This window comes from Cydia strobilella, chromosome 12 (assembly GCF_947568885.1).
Source record: "Cydia strobilella chromosome 12, ilCydStro3.1, whole genome shotgun sequence".
Classification (NCBI taxonomy): Eukaryota; Metazoa; Arthropoda; class Insecta; order Lepidoptera; family Tortricidae; genus Cydia; species Cydia strobilella.
In genome coordinates this window covers 18278514-18292692 of record NC_086052.1, presented here as the reverse complement: position 1 = coordinate 18292692, position 14179 = coordinate 18278514, and the positions used below count along the sequence as shown (strand labels likewise).

Below are 14179 nucleotides of genomic sequence, written 5' to 3'. Positions count from 1 at the left end.
TGGGAATATTAAAGTTTAATATCTTAGTGTGCCCTTAGGGTTAAGGGAGACGTTTTTTGACGACGACGAAATTTGACCGCCAACTCACCCGTTAAGCCACTTCTGATTCTGTACGACTATACCTATGTTATATATATCCTTTGGCAAAACAGTAGCCGACGGACATTGAATTTCCCTAACTCGAAACCTTTAAACTCGCAAAGCCCGCGGCTTTGACTCCCGACTTTAATCTGGATTTAGTCCTTAAGCCTTCATCTAAAAGCCTGATAAAAATACAGTATGTACCTAGTTGTAAGCTTTTGTAGCTGCGAGTTTTGGCGGGAATTGTAAAATAATTATCTTCAAAGGCCCGGCTGCTGACGTCTATAGTTGAAATAGCTTTCCGAGCACATCGGGCGAACTACACATCTGGACAACCAGTGTAAGAGGTTTTCAGGAAAAAGTGTACCATTAACTTTTCTCGAAAAACTAACAAATTTTGGGTTTTTCCGACTCAGAATCCCGAGGACTATTGATTAAATAAAAGAAATAAAAATGTCTCCATCAGTTTTTCATACAAAATTTGGAAGTTTGTTTTGTGACGGTTCATACAAAATATGTAGGTATGATAAATTGATAATGTGAAACATTTTTTTTTACACTTTTTTTACTTTTTAGATCTATAGTCTTCGTGATTTTGAGTAGAAATCACCCAAAAATTATACATATATTTGGAAAAAAATGGTACACTTTTTTCTGTACTTGCTCTACACAAGTGTCATCTACTCATCTCAAGTTAATATTTACATACGCGTGTTACGAATATCTTAGCCATTTATGTACTGGTTTGTCTAATGCGAATGGCGAGCGTTAAGAATAGGGTCGGGTAGGGTGTAAAAAACAATTAACGGGATTATGGCCGTTGTCGCGTCCGCGGCCTAACTTATTAGTTTAGTTATTTATTCTAGTAATTTTTCGTTGCAACTGATCCGTGTATGTTTGCAATTTAGTTTGTATACATGTGATGTGTGCCCTGTCAATTTAGTCAATATGTCACATTTTATAAAATTTTGATAAGATATACCTCGTTGAGATATTGATCTTGATTTCAAATACCTAGTATAAAAACAGCTCTACAAAAAGATATAGGTACCTATATCGTTATCTGTAAAACAATAAGAGTGTCTTGTTTTGTTCTTTGTGCCAATATGACCTGATATTTTTTAGATAAATTAATAATTTGTTACATACAATACAATAAAGTCTCTTAAGTAAATAAAGTGTCGTAAGTCAAAAGTCTTTGACCAGTGTGTGTTGCCAGTGATAACATACGGATCTGAGAGGTGGGCGCTAACGATGGGCCTCATAAGAAGGCTCAAGGTCACGCAAAGGGCAATGGAGAGAGCTATGCTCGGGGTTTCTCTGCGTGATAGAGTCAGAAATGATTATATCCGCAGTAGAACTAGGGTCACCGACATAGCTCGCAGAATAGCATTTTTTATTTTAATATTTTTTAAATAAATTCTGGGTACATTGCTCGCAGAACTGATGGCCGGTGGGGCCGGAAGGTTCTGGAGTGGCGTCCGCTTACCGGAAGACGAACTGCTGGTAGGCCTCCAACGAGATGGAGCGACGACCTGGTGAAGGTCGCGGGAATTCGGTGGATGCGAGCGGCACAGGATCGGTCGGAGTGGCGAGCCTTGGGGAAGGCCTGTAGTAGTCGCCTGAAGGCGTCCAGCAGTGAACGTCTATCGGCTGACATGATGATGACGATGATGATGATGAATACAATAAATATAATAAAATGTTATGAGCAAGCTATTGATATGCTGTGCCCTTACAGGGTCCATGTGAGACATTTTATATTATAATTGACATCTATACTGTACCATGGTTGCATTAAATAATTATGAATTATGAATATCGATGCCGACTTTAGATACGTACCTACCGATTTGGTTGGTTAACCAATTTGATTGCTGACAGTGAAATTTGACTATGCAAACAGTTGGAAACTGTAGCTCGTTAACTAATCCACATAATGCACTAATTTGCTGTGCTAAATGTAAATTTAGTTATCAATCAAGCAACACCCCACCAAATGAATAATGAGAATCAACTCTGAAATCAAAAACATAAATGCTGGTTTCCTATTGTACTTCAGTATAAATCTCACGGGAGTTGCTTAGTAATACAATTATCGCAATACCAAGTTCGATCCTTCATTTAATTTCAAGGGCCTGACAATCTTTGATAGAGAAAGATAGTCTTATTGCGATTCCTATAAGAGGAAAGAGAAAATAGTGCCATGCTTTGTCTTTATCACGTCTTTATCACCGACCGGACATTTTTTCATGGTCGGGTTATGGCATCATAGCAAGGAGGCTATGGCGAAATACCGAAATTTATGAGTGAAAGAGAAAAGACATTGGACATGCAAACCGGATAAATTGCGTAGTATACATATATGAATATTCTTTCTCTTACCCGCGGTCGCTCGGTGGCGCGTCTATAACTACTTGTATGCTATGTCTATGTTTAATTTGATGTAACTATGTTCGCTGTCAATGTCACCGATTGTGTTGTAATTGTACGGTGTAGACCCGTCGTCTTATTTATGCGAAAGAGTGGAAACAGCTGAGAGTAGCATTTCTCAAACGTATTCCATAGTTGTATAGTTATTGTAACACAACTATGTAACTATTGCGCTGTCAATGTCATCCATTGTGCTGTAATTGTACGGAGCACAACCGTGAGTTTATTTATGAGAAACATCACTGTCAGAGTGGAAACCGTTTAGAGTAGCACCTCTCTGTGAAATATTTTCAAATATTAAAGGTGTTAAAAATACTGTTGCGATATTACTGCCGCGGCCTTGACCGTGACGTGGCCGTGACGTCCAACCTGTCACTAACTCTATCAAGGAAATTGACAGGTACAGCGGCGACACGACATCAACGCCGCCAACGTAATGTCACACCAGTAATGCAGCTTCAGATGACATCTAAATGTCACCTTTAAAGTGTCCCATACTCATAAGCAGCCACTATGGGCACTATGTATTCGGCTATAATTGTAGTGGATTTTCAATGCTAAAAAAAGAGAGACTAGACGTTTAGTGTTAATTTAATTTTTTTACAGTACATATGGTGCTACTTTCTCGCACTAGTGCGTAAATGAGCATATTTCGTGCATATGTCGAAAGTTTAAAGGGCCATATGTACTGTAAAACGTTGTACGATACACGTGCGAATAGGTAATTCGCAACTCGTGTCGATTTAAAACACTCCTTGTGGTCGTGTTTTAATTTATCGCCACTCGTTTCGAATTTCCTCTTTTCCGCACTTGTATCGTAAATAACTATTATCCACACCTTATGCAAAAATAATATTGTTTCCAACATATTTTACGGTACAGTCGATGCAGAGGAAGCTTAGCGGGGTATGCGATCAAAATGATCTGCAGACAAACTTGCTTTTATAATTAGTACCTAGTTGTGTTATTTCGGACACCCTCTCTGCTGCTCACGAAACAAGCCAACTCAACTGTAAGCTATTTTTAAACAAACCACAATGACCTAGCTTATAAGTTTACCACATGTACAATTACTTGGTAAAGCTTATTATAATATCAAGGATTATATTAATGACAAAAATGCCTGGGACTGAGTTGACTTGTGCCTTTTTTTTGCACTTTTAATATTTATATTTTATTGTACTCTGCTGACTCCTATTCCTTTTATGTATGTTTGACGTTATCTTTTAATTTGTTGTTAATTGTTGCCAATTGTTTATTATTATTATTCTCTTTTTATTATTATTAATGATTGTAATTTTTACTTATATTTTGTATGACATGTCAAAAGTGCTTATTAATTTATTATTAAGCTTACTTGAATAAACGATTTTTGAAGTTGAAGTTGAAGTTGACTGTGAATTTGCAATAAAATATTGAGTATTGAAATCATTGTTAGAAATCCCACTGTTTTGACTATACATATTATGCGGCGCGCTATGACCTGCACGCCCGCCTTGACCCGTGCACTTGCACCTTATTTAGCATTGCACATTTCTGCGCGTCATACACTTACTTTTAATAGGATATTACGTGCACGACGTCTTTAGTAGTACCATAGAGTAACTTATACTAGAGCGGTACTGTCATAGTAAATTTTGTAACCCCAGTAAATTCACGGCCATCTGTCGACACACTTTAAAACTAAAAATGAAGATTTATAAAAATACGATAGAATGTATTTAAATATAGATAAATGATTTTTTTTATTTGCATTAATTATTTTTATGATTTTGACCCATGTTCTTTCACTGATATGCGTTAAAATTGTTAAATAACAAACGAAACCGTCAACGCCATCTATACGACTGTAGGCCAAAACTAGTAGCGCCCTCTGAAAGAGAATCAAATTTTCTTGATTTTCGAGGCACGTTTTTTCCTTAGACTGTATCCATCTATTACGGAGTTATATCTATCTTTGGTAGTACTTTTAGTTTTTAGCTCTATGATTTAAATAGATTAAAAAGGGAAGTGACAAGTATTTAGTTGGTCTGTACCTAATTAAGATGTATGTTGGAGCTCGAATTAGTGACCAAATAACTTCTAGAGTGACGGTTTACATTTTAAGGCTTGATTGTGGGTTTAGTTTAAGACATTTAGTCATTTAAAGGAACGTCGACCTAAAATCATATTTCATAAGGTCGATAGTGGATAGTAGGTACTGAGGGAGTATGCCAATAGGCATACACCCTCAAAATATATCAAGTTCCCTGAAATATCAAGGAATTTCGTGAGGCACCTTATTGTTGCCCCGTCAACATTAATGTTTCTACTTATTTGACAGCTCGTGTTATATGGAAGTATGGAACCAAGATCTTAACAACAATGTGAGGATACGTGTCAGAATGGGCTTAAAAACCTGACCAACTTTAACCGCTTATTCATGAGTCATGACACTACTTAAAAACAATGCGCTCAACATATTTATCAGTACGGTTTTTACTCACTATTATTTTTAGTCGCTTTTGGCGACATGTTTCGGATTCTTTGGGAATCCATCCTCAGGCACGAGTGTCCGCGGCGGTTGTGCGTCGTGCTGATAAATATGTTGAAATATGTCTCACGGTAGTTTAAGTGCGATTAACAATGCGCTCATTATTATTTACGAAAACGGGACTTAATCGCGTATAATAAAGTTTTAAAATGACCTTCCTCCGACGTTTCGAGCACGGCATTGTCTCAGTAGTCCTTCGTGGTGGTTTTTTTTGTGGACAATAACGTACTAGTGCTAGTGATAAATTAAGTATCGACTCAAGTATCATCGATATCGATAGTTAGCAATTTCTACATCAAAATAACACATGCGAAGTAAGTAAATCCTTGAAGTTAAAATTATTCATTAAGAGTGTTGAATAGTTATGTTATTATTATCTATTTGCAAACTTCTTTGATTAATTCTCATTGCAACCGCATATATGACATTGACTCAAGTCATTCTGATTGACTCATTCTTTCTTTTTCTGCTCTTTTTTATTTTTATTAAAAATTAAAAATTTCATCACGTTACTGTCATACGACATAACAATACATTCTTTATTTCGAATATTTTCAAAGCACATAGTGTATTAGTATACAAATTCAACGGGTATTAGTGTTATTATAGATTATAATTAAAGCTAAAGCAAGGAACACACAATATGTTTAAACTGATCAATAAAAGTTACTGCCACACGTTTTACTTGCCCTCGCCAGTAAACAAAAATCGAACAATCAACTTTTCAGCAATCACATTCAGAATGCTATTGGGACTCTGTCTCACTCGCCTGAGCAGGGATGCAATAAACATAAATTTGTCGACAACGACATATTCAGTTGTCCTCGCACTCTCTACTCTGAAGTTAGTATTGTATCGAAAATTGCATGCAAGTTCTTGAAACGTCTAAATGGAGCTTAGTACTATCTATGTTATACTTATACTTGTACCAATTTAAGGGGATTTCGAGACGCGCTGTTGTCCTGACACCTTTAAGAAACCACCTCGTCGTAACTCGTCTAATACCTATGATAACTAAAACCATAGACACGAACACATCTATGCCATCGAAGGGCCACGGAATACTGGTGAAGCTAGTGTAGCCGTGGATGTGGCTTCCTGAACTGCTCCTTTTGTACTCGTAACGATGTACAAACACTCACCTTGCGTGAGGACGGTCCCGAAGGAAATAGTTTCCCTTGTACCTTCAGCGGAATTGGCTCTCAAATACTGAAACTTTCAGGTTTCAAAGAAACTGTAAATAAAATGTAAGGAACTATCGCGATACAATTTATTAATCGTTAACACTTTGAACGCTACGCCTATAAGGATGACACATGTTGAATTTTATAACAAAATCTAGTAACATAGACAGCAAATGAGCAATTTATCACAATAATGTAGATATTAAAATAATATATGGAAATAATACAAAAAAGGACTTGAGTTTCAAAATTTAAGTAATTTTTTAACTTCCGAAAAGGAAAAAAGTAAGGGTACCATTCGATTCCTTACACTTTATCAAAAAAAAAGATTGTATGGCAATTACATAAACGCAATATTTCACCGACAAAAACGCAATTTTCTTGTTTTGTCCATACATTTAAAAATATCAAAATGGGCTCTCAGTGACCTTGACGTCACGTCCACTTATCGTTTTGTTAGGAGCGTTTCGCGTGTGAAATACGACTGTCGGACTTAAGCTATCGTTTCTGACTTTTTTGTTGCTTTAATGCAATGGGTCCCATATAGACATTTGATCCTAAAAATAGACCTGATCGATTGATACCATTAATGAAAATTTGTCATCTAGCCTTCTTGGAATGAGGTTGATATATTAAACTGTAGTCGTGCGTGTCGGTGGAGGTTTTTGGTGGTAAAAAAGGGTAAATTCACAGATAAATTCAACGTTTTGGCACAGGTTTCACTGGTCATGTTTGGGAACAACTGAAAAGGATAATTTGTTCAACTACCTGAGGAAAATCTATGAAAAACTGAACCTGCTTTTGCCCGCACCTTCGTCTGTGTGGGCAATAATGGTGATTGTTAAAACTATCCTTTGTTTTTCCCCGGCCCTCAAACTATCACCAATCACCATACCATATTCTTAAATCGATTCAGCAGTTTAAGCGTGAAAAGATAACAGACATCAGCCAGACAATGTTGTTTTCGCATTTATAACATTACTAGCTTTTGCCCGCGACTTCGTCTGCGTGGACTTAGTAACCGCAGCTAGAGTAAGAATATCGCCTGGAGAAAATCTCATAGCAATCTAAATTTGAGCATATTATGCACACAAATTAGCAGGCACTTCGTTAATTATCTCAATTCCATCCCGCTTTTTACTTTCTTAAGGGATGATTTTCGGGATAAAAACTATCCTATGACCTTCTCAGGGACTCAACCTATTTCTATGCCAAATTTCATCTAAATCGGTTCAGCGGTTTAAACGTGAAGAGGGAACACACAGACAGAAAGACAGACAGACAGACAGACAGACTTTCGCATTTGTAATATTAGTATGGATTAGGGACAGGCCTTTCCTGTCCTTAACCTTAACTCATACCTACTAAAAAAGTTTTTGGACCGGTTTAGTACCATCTTGGTGAAAAATTACTATTCGTGAACTATACATAACTTGTATAAAAAAGAATGATACTCTTAAATACCAAACGCGTGTATCAGCAAGGTATGTAGACATGTCAGCCTTATCGAATGTGATTCGACATGCCGGCACTTATATAATACTGAAGTAATGTTGAATCATAAGATTTTAAGTACTTTTACTCATTTTACGACTTATTTATGTAGGATGTGAGATTGATGAATGCTTGGAACGGAACGGAACGGTATATACGCGTGAGATAGCGCGAATGCATTAGAAAGAGATAGATTTTCGAATGCTATCCTGAATTTAATTAGTTTTAGGAATTTTAGAATGTTCCAGGATTCGATTAGTTTCTTACGTGGAGGAGATGTGATCACATCTAAGCTCTAATTTATTTTAAACTAGCGACCCGCCCCGCTTCGAATGGGTTACACAAACCCTTTACAAGTTATACACTAAATTTTTACTAGGTTTTAGTGACTAAAACCTACCTCAAGAATTACTCTATTGATAGATAAAAACCGCATCAAAATCCGTTGCGTAGTTTTAAAGATCTAAGCATACATAGGGACAGAAACAGCGGAAAGCGACTTTGTTTTATACTATATAAAATGTCGAACAGTATCGAATAAAAAAAGCAAACACGGAAATTGTCTAAAACGGCTGGTTACATACAACATGACACCGACAAAACATATCGCTCGACTCAACCCTCCGCCACGCGCCGTCGATAATGAAAGATTCCAATGTCCGGTTCCGATCGTCTGCCGCGTAGTGCTGTGCTTCAATATTTCCGATATTTCCGTTCTGAGTATTCTTTCGGGTTAAAGTTTTTTTTTCTCTAAAAGAAATTTAGATTTCGCTTATATAAAAAACATTTTTCTATAAAATTTGATATATGTATATAAAATTCATATTTTTAATACATTGCGTTCTTTGGAAGCGTATTACGGTATTAATATGTCACCGTAAAAAAATATAGGCCATACTCATGTGCTCCGCTGCTAATGAAATGGCTTTCAATGTTCCATTCTTAAGTCGTGTTGTAATGTTAAAATAATTTTCAGGCGAATTCTAATCAGAATGATATATGAACGATGAGTTGTGTTCGCGCCAATACATGTACGGACAAGTAGGAGGAGCGATATCTATGTCATTGTGATATCAGTGTACGTTCAAATTGGCCTGTTTGGTGACATTTCCATAGGTAAGGGATTCCAGCGTAAAAAAAAACTGAAAACAAAAAAAAAAAAACAAACAAACAGCGTTACAAAATTGTGACCTGTAATCATGGAGACTGTATAAAGGAGCCAAATCTCTATGTATGAAAAGTGTCCATCAAAAAACAGTAATTAGGCGGCGCCACCATACACCGAAATACTACCAAAAACAACCTACGTAATTTGGTCGGGTTATTTGTTGCCTTATATGGTTCATGTTATACTCATGTCCCAGAGCCTAACTAGCGCCACCGGAGAGATTAGGAACTATTATTTAAAGCTTAACGCGGTCACTTTTACAACAATTCTGCCATAAGAGATTGCGATCCTTTCTATACCATCCATACCTGTAATACCTTATTACCAATAAACTATGTCTATGTCTATGTTTATGTCTATGTCTATACTATGTTAAAAAAAATGTACGTTATTTGTCGTGCGATTTTCTGTAGCTCATAACTTATTATCAAGATCAGTAAACTAGTTTTAATTTTTTCGTACGGTTGCTAACTTAAATAATGAAATATAATAGGAAAAAAATCTGCCGTTATTTTAATAATCCTGAATAAACGAGGTACCACGCATATACAAGCATAAAAATATGGAAACTGCGCCTAATAAAGGAGCTTCAGAGGAATCAGGGGCTATAACATGTCGTATATATACATAAATTTTAACTGTCAAGCTATTTCCTATTTGAAATTCTTTGTTCATTCACCGTCTCTTTGCAGGATGTATACGTGCCTGCCACGACATGTTTATGCAAGATTTTTCAGCAAGGGAATACTGTATATGGACATGGATGAGGACAAAAATAACTAGTATGTTTACGGGAATTTTGCTTCCCGCCGTTTAGTCTTCCCGGGAATTTAGTTATTAGCCGCGTGTAGCCACATCCAGGGGTCGGAAACCGGTATTTGCTCCATACAAAAATACCGGTATTATTACGTTCTTTTTCGTTCTTTTGTTTATAATTTCATTTTTAATGGGACGTTTTAATAATGCAAAATTGTTTGCTAAATACATGATTCAGTCCTACGTAATGAGCATAAAAAAATTCAAAATATTGGGCTATTTCGGGGTTTTAAAAAAATACCGGTTCCGAGCCCTGGCCACATCACCAGTGACATCTATGTAATGACAGGGCAGCGCCGATTGGCCGTTGATTGTCGGTTTGGTTGGACGGCCGTCATTCCTTCGTAATTATACTAATTATATCATATGTCATTGTCACATACGCATGGCTACACGTGTTTTGCTCGTTAATGAGTAATAGTAAATCATAGCCGTATTAGGTACATATGACTTAGGTACTGTATGACATTGTGGTGACATTTTTTTTTCAGATGATGTTCGAAGCCTGACTGATATCAATGATGCCGAGCCTGTTTATTTATTTTTAACCGACTTCAAGATTTCAAAGGAGGAGGTTCTCAATTCGGTTGTTTTTTTTATGTTTGTTTCTCCATAACTCCGTCATTTCTGGACCGATTTTGAAAATTCTTTTTTTGATTATAAATATATACATACAGATTGATCCCGTTTTTGTCAAAAAGCAGTTCTGATGATGGGATCCATGAGGAATCGAGGGAACTCCTCAAATATTAAAGGCATACATATAGTGATTTTAGTATTTTCATCAACAAATCAAGCATTTACATTTAAAAAGTGACATTTGATGAAGTGGAACTGCTGATGATGATCAGAACGGAACTCTTCAATGACGCATAGTTCACGTTTGGCGATTTGTCCTCATCATTATGTTTGTTAAGCAAGTTAGGTTTTCAAGAAACATTTTTGTCAAGTTCGAGTTCTGATGATGGGATCCATGAGGAATCGAGGGAACTCCTCAAATACATATAGTGATTTTTGTATTTTTATCAACAAATCCAGCAGGACCGAACTCTGGCCCAAACTTGGACCCGGCCAGCGGGACACGGACCCGGACTCGGATCCGGACCCAGACCCGGACCCGGAAATGCTACTAGAAAAGTGGGTTAGGTGGGTGGGTGGGTTTTGAACTGCGATTCTCACAGAACAGAACTGCTACCAGAAAAGTAGGTTAGGTTAAGTTAGAGCTGTGACCCTTACAGAAACGAAATGCTATCATAAAAGTAGGTTAGGTTAGAACTGAGACCCTTACAAAAACGAAATGCTACTAGAAAAGTGGGTCGTTTTACCTCCTTTTGTACATAATTAGGCAAAAGAAGCTGTCTTTTTCATTTCATTGTCTGGAATCTAAGAGGTCACCATCAACAATAAGTGAACTTTCAGCGGCATCCCCCGTTGAAGTCGGTTTTTTTTCTTAAAAAATTATTGTTTACTTATTAAAAGGCTCCATAGGCTCAGACAACTAGATTAGTTTGAGTCTTTGGACAGGTACCTAATTTGGACCACCACCAGGCACCAGGTTTGGAATTTGGATTTGGTTTACTACTTTATGAGGTTTAAAACAAACTTCCGTTATAAAAATGAAACATACTAGTTACTATTATTTCCAAAGTTAAAGAACCACGAGGGACTGAGGTTACGACTATTTTAATATACTAAATAAGTTTATGACATCAAAGGTCCAAAAAAACAGTCTTCAATTATTATTATGACGTGGTTAGTAATACCCTTACCTATGTAAAATGTCAAGCAAGCCAATTTTGCGTCACAAATAGTTTGACAAGCGATAAGTTTCAACGTACCTATACCTATATAGTTGTGTCTCCACGGCCCTGATGCCCTATATTTACCTGTATACTATCACAAAACATTGTCCCACTGAGACAGTATAGTTTCCTTTTTTCCCTTGATAAGTTTCCCCTTAAATGACACTCACGAGACCGAACCGTCAGAGCACAAAAGGCATTGATTGGACGTCGAACTCGCGACTCTAATTCATGGCTCGCGGGACACAAACAAACTTCGCATTATAGACAAGTTTCCGGAATACGCACACAGGGGCACTGTATTTAATAGTTATTTGTACAATAAGAGAGCAAATGTTAGATACTTCTTCGAGTGCTTATTTTGAGTCCCGTGCAAGCGAAAGATTCTATAATAGATTTACGAGCGTACCGAGTGAATCTAATTTAGACTCTTGAGCGTACGAGTAGTAAGGGGCTCAAAAGCGCACGAGATGTAAAAAACTTTGATCTCGTGTAGTACACACAACTTTTTACCTCAGCAGTGAGAACATAATATATTATACACAACCTGAAAAATGTAATCCTTTTTCATACTTTCTTAAGATATTCTAACAATTACCTAAGGCCAGGATTACACTTGTAAGTTTTACTTACGTAAGTATATAGGGACAAAGCTATTTGCTAGAATGAGATAACGATATTCATATCTCATTCTGTAGTACAGCTGTGTCCCTACTTACGTAAGTAAAACTTACAAGTGTAATCCTGGCCTTAGTTTAATTACCGCAATCAAACACAAGAACAAAACCTAATGACACTTCAATCAACAACTTTAAAAAAAAATGTTTGTAAGATGCGGTCCAAATTGCGGATACTTCATCTTAACTCACTCAGTGAGCAAAATGCGATTTTTCTCACTGTTTTTAAGTATCAATTTTTTTTTCGTCTATATCGTCTATCTAAACGAGAAACTTAAACTTTTTTATTTTGCTGTCGATGTTTATTCGTTATTTTTTGTTTTATCAAACAAGTTAAACAGTATGACAGTATAATACCAAACCACTGCTAACTTACACAGAAAATACAAAAAGAAAAAGAAACAATATACAAATAATCACAAATTACAATACTAACATTTAAAAATAAATAATTAACACATTTTAAACAGTTGAAGGACGTGCATTACGGACGTTATGGATCAAATGTCTGGTTTGAAGAGCTTCTTGTACTGCGTGGAATAAATAGTACAAAATCCCAATTTGCGACAAAAAATTAGGACATAGATATGTAATTGAGTAAAATACGTTGTTATATACGAAAATACCATACGTTTTCGTAACTCAGTGGAAGATTTTATAGGACATAATTATAGGGTGAAATTGCGCTTATTTTGTACAATAGTATTTTGAAAAAAAATAAAATGCCACCGAAATATAAATCGGCCTAGCAATACATGACCACATTTTTTAAAACCTCCCTAATGTTGGTTAAGTATGTAGCAACTACATCATGAAAGAAAATCGACTGACACCGCATTCTCCAAAATCGGCGCTAAAATGGAACATACGAGACAAACATACCCACATACATAGACTGCTAAAAGCATATTATATTATTATCCTCTCCATATATAGTCTTACATCCTCCGTTATTGTGTAGATTGTAGGATAAAAACTTAAAAACGCCTACATTTAGGAGATGTAAGATGAGATATGTAAGTACAGTCGCCAACAGATATATCGGAGCGGCCAAGGTGCTCACAAATATCTGAACACGCCTCTATTTGTCAAGGCGTTAGAGTGCGTGTTCAGATATTTTTGAGCACCTCGGCAGCTCCGATATATCTGATGGCGACTGAACGTACTGAGTTTACCATTTTTGATAAAGGACAATATAAAAAAAAAAATTAGGAATTTGTAGTTTTTTTTGAAGGGGCCGATTTTTAAAATTATGTTTCGGTTAAAAAAAAGCATTTTTGACATTTAATTGTTTGAGAGCCTAGGCCCTAGGGTTAATAAATATTTTACACTATACACAATACCTACTAGTCACTTAAATACGACAATCGCTCCAGTTACGACAGGTTACCTGAAAATACCTGAATCACGTGCCTTATCTATTCACGGTTCATTATAAAACCGTAAAAACCTCATGAGTAACTCATAATCAAAACAAACGGTAAAACATTCTCTTTAAAAATACAAAAACTTACAAACTTCCCGAGAACTCGTCAAAAATCCCAAATCAAATTAAACGCCTTCTTCACTCACAAATTGAAATAGTTACGAAGTTTTCGTGAAAATTGAAATGTCAAAACGGAATGGTCGCGTGTTCGGCGGTGTAGGTCGTGCGGCGCGCGCGAGGGCCCGGCGTTGACTGCCGTTGCAGCGGCCTTCGTAGGACGATTACCACGAACTAACATTACTACTACTAACATACGTGGGTGTATAAAAGTTTAAATATAATTTAATTTGCTTATGAATTCAGTGCCCGAGGCCGAATCTTTGAAAGTCCGGGAACAGTTACCTTTGCTCTTAATTTGCGAGTTACGCGGTTACACGTTGTGCGTGGAGCTCCGTTTCACCTGAGTCGATTTGTATAAAAAACCGGCCAAGTGCGAGTCGGACTCGCGCACCGAGGGTTCCGTACTTTTTTAGTATTTGTTGTTATAGCGGCAACAGAAATACAT

The 14179-nt window shown here is 36.7% G+C and overlaps 1 long non-coding RNA gene across 1 annotated transcript in view; it reads right to left on the bottom strand.

Moving 5' to 3' along the window:
• The window catches only part of LOC134746332 (uncharacterized), a 66769-nt gene extending 52882 nt beyond the window's left edge, over positions 1 to 13887 (bottom strand). The window contains exon 1 of the long non-coding RNA XR_010128227.1: positions 13703 to 13887. This is a non-coding gene — a long non-coding RNA (uncharacterized LOC134746332). The remainder of the gene's footprint in view (positions 1 to 13702) is intronic.
• Positions 13888 to 14179: the final 292 nt, after the last annotated feature.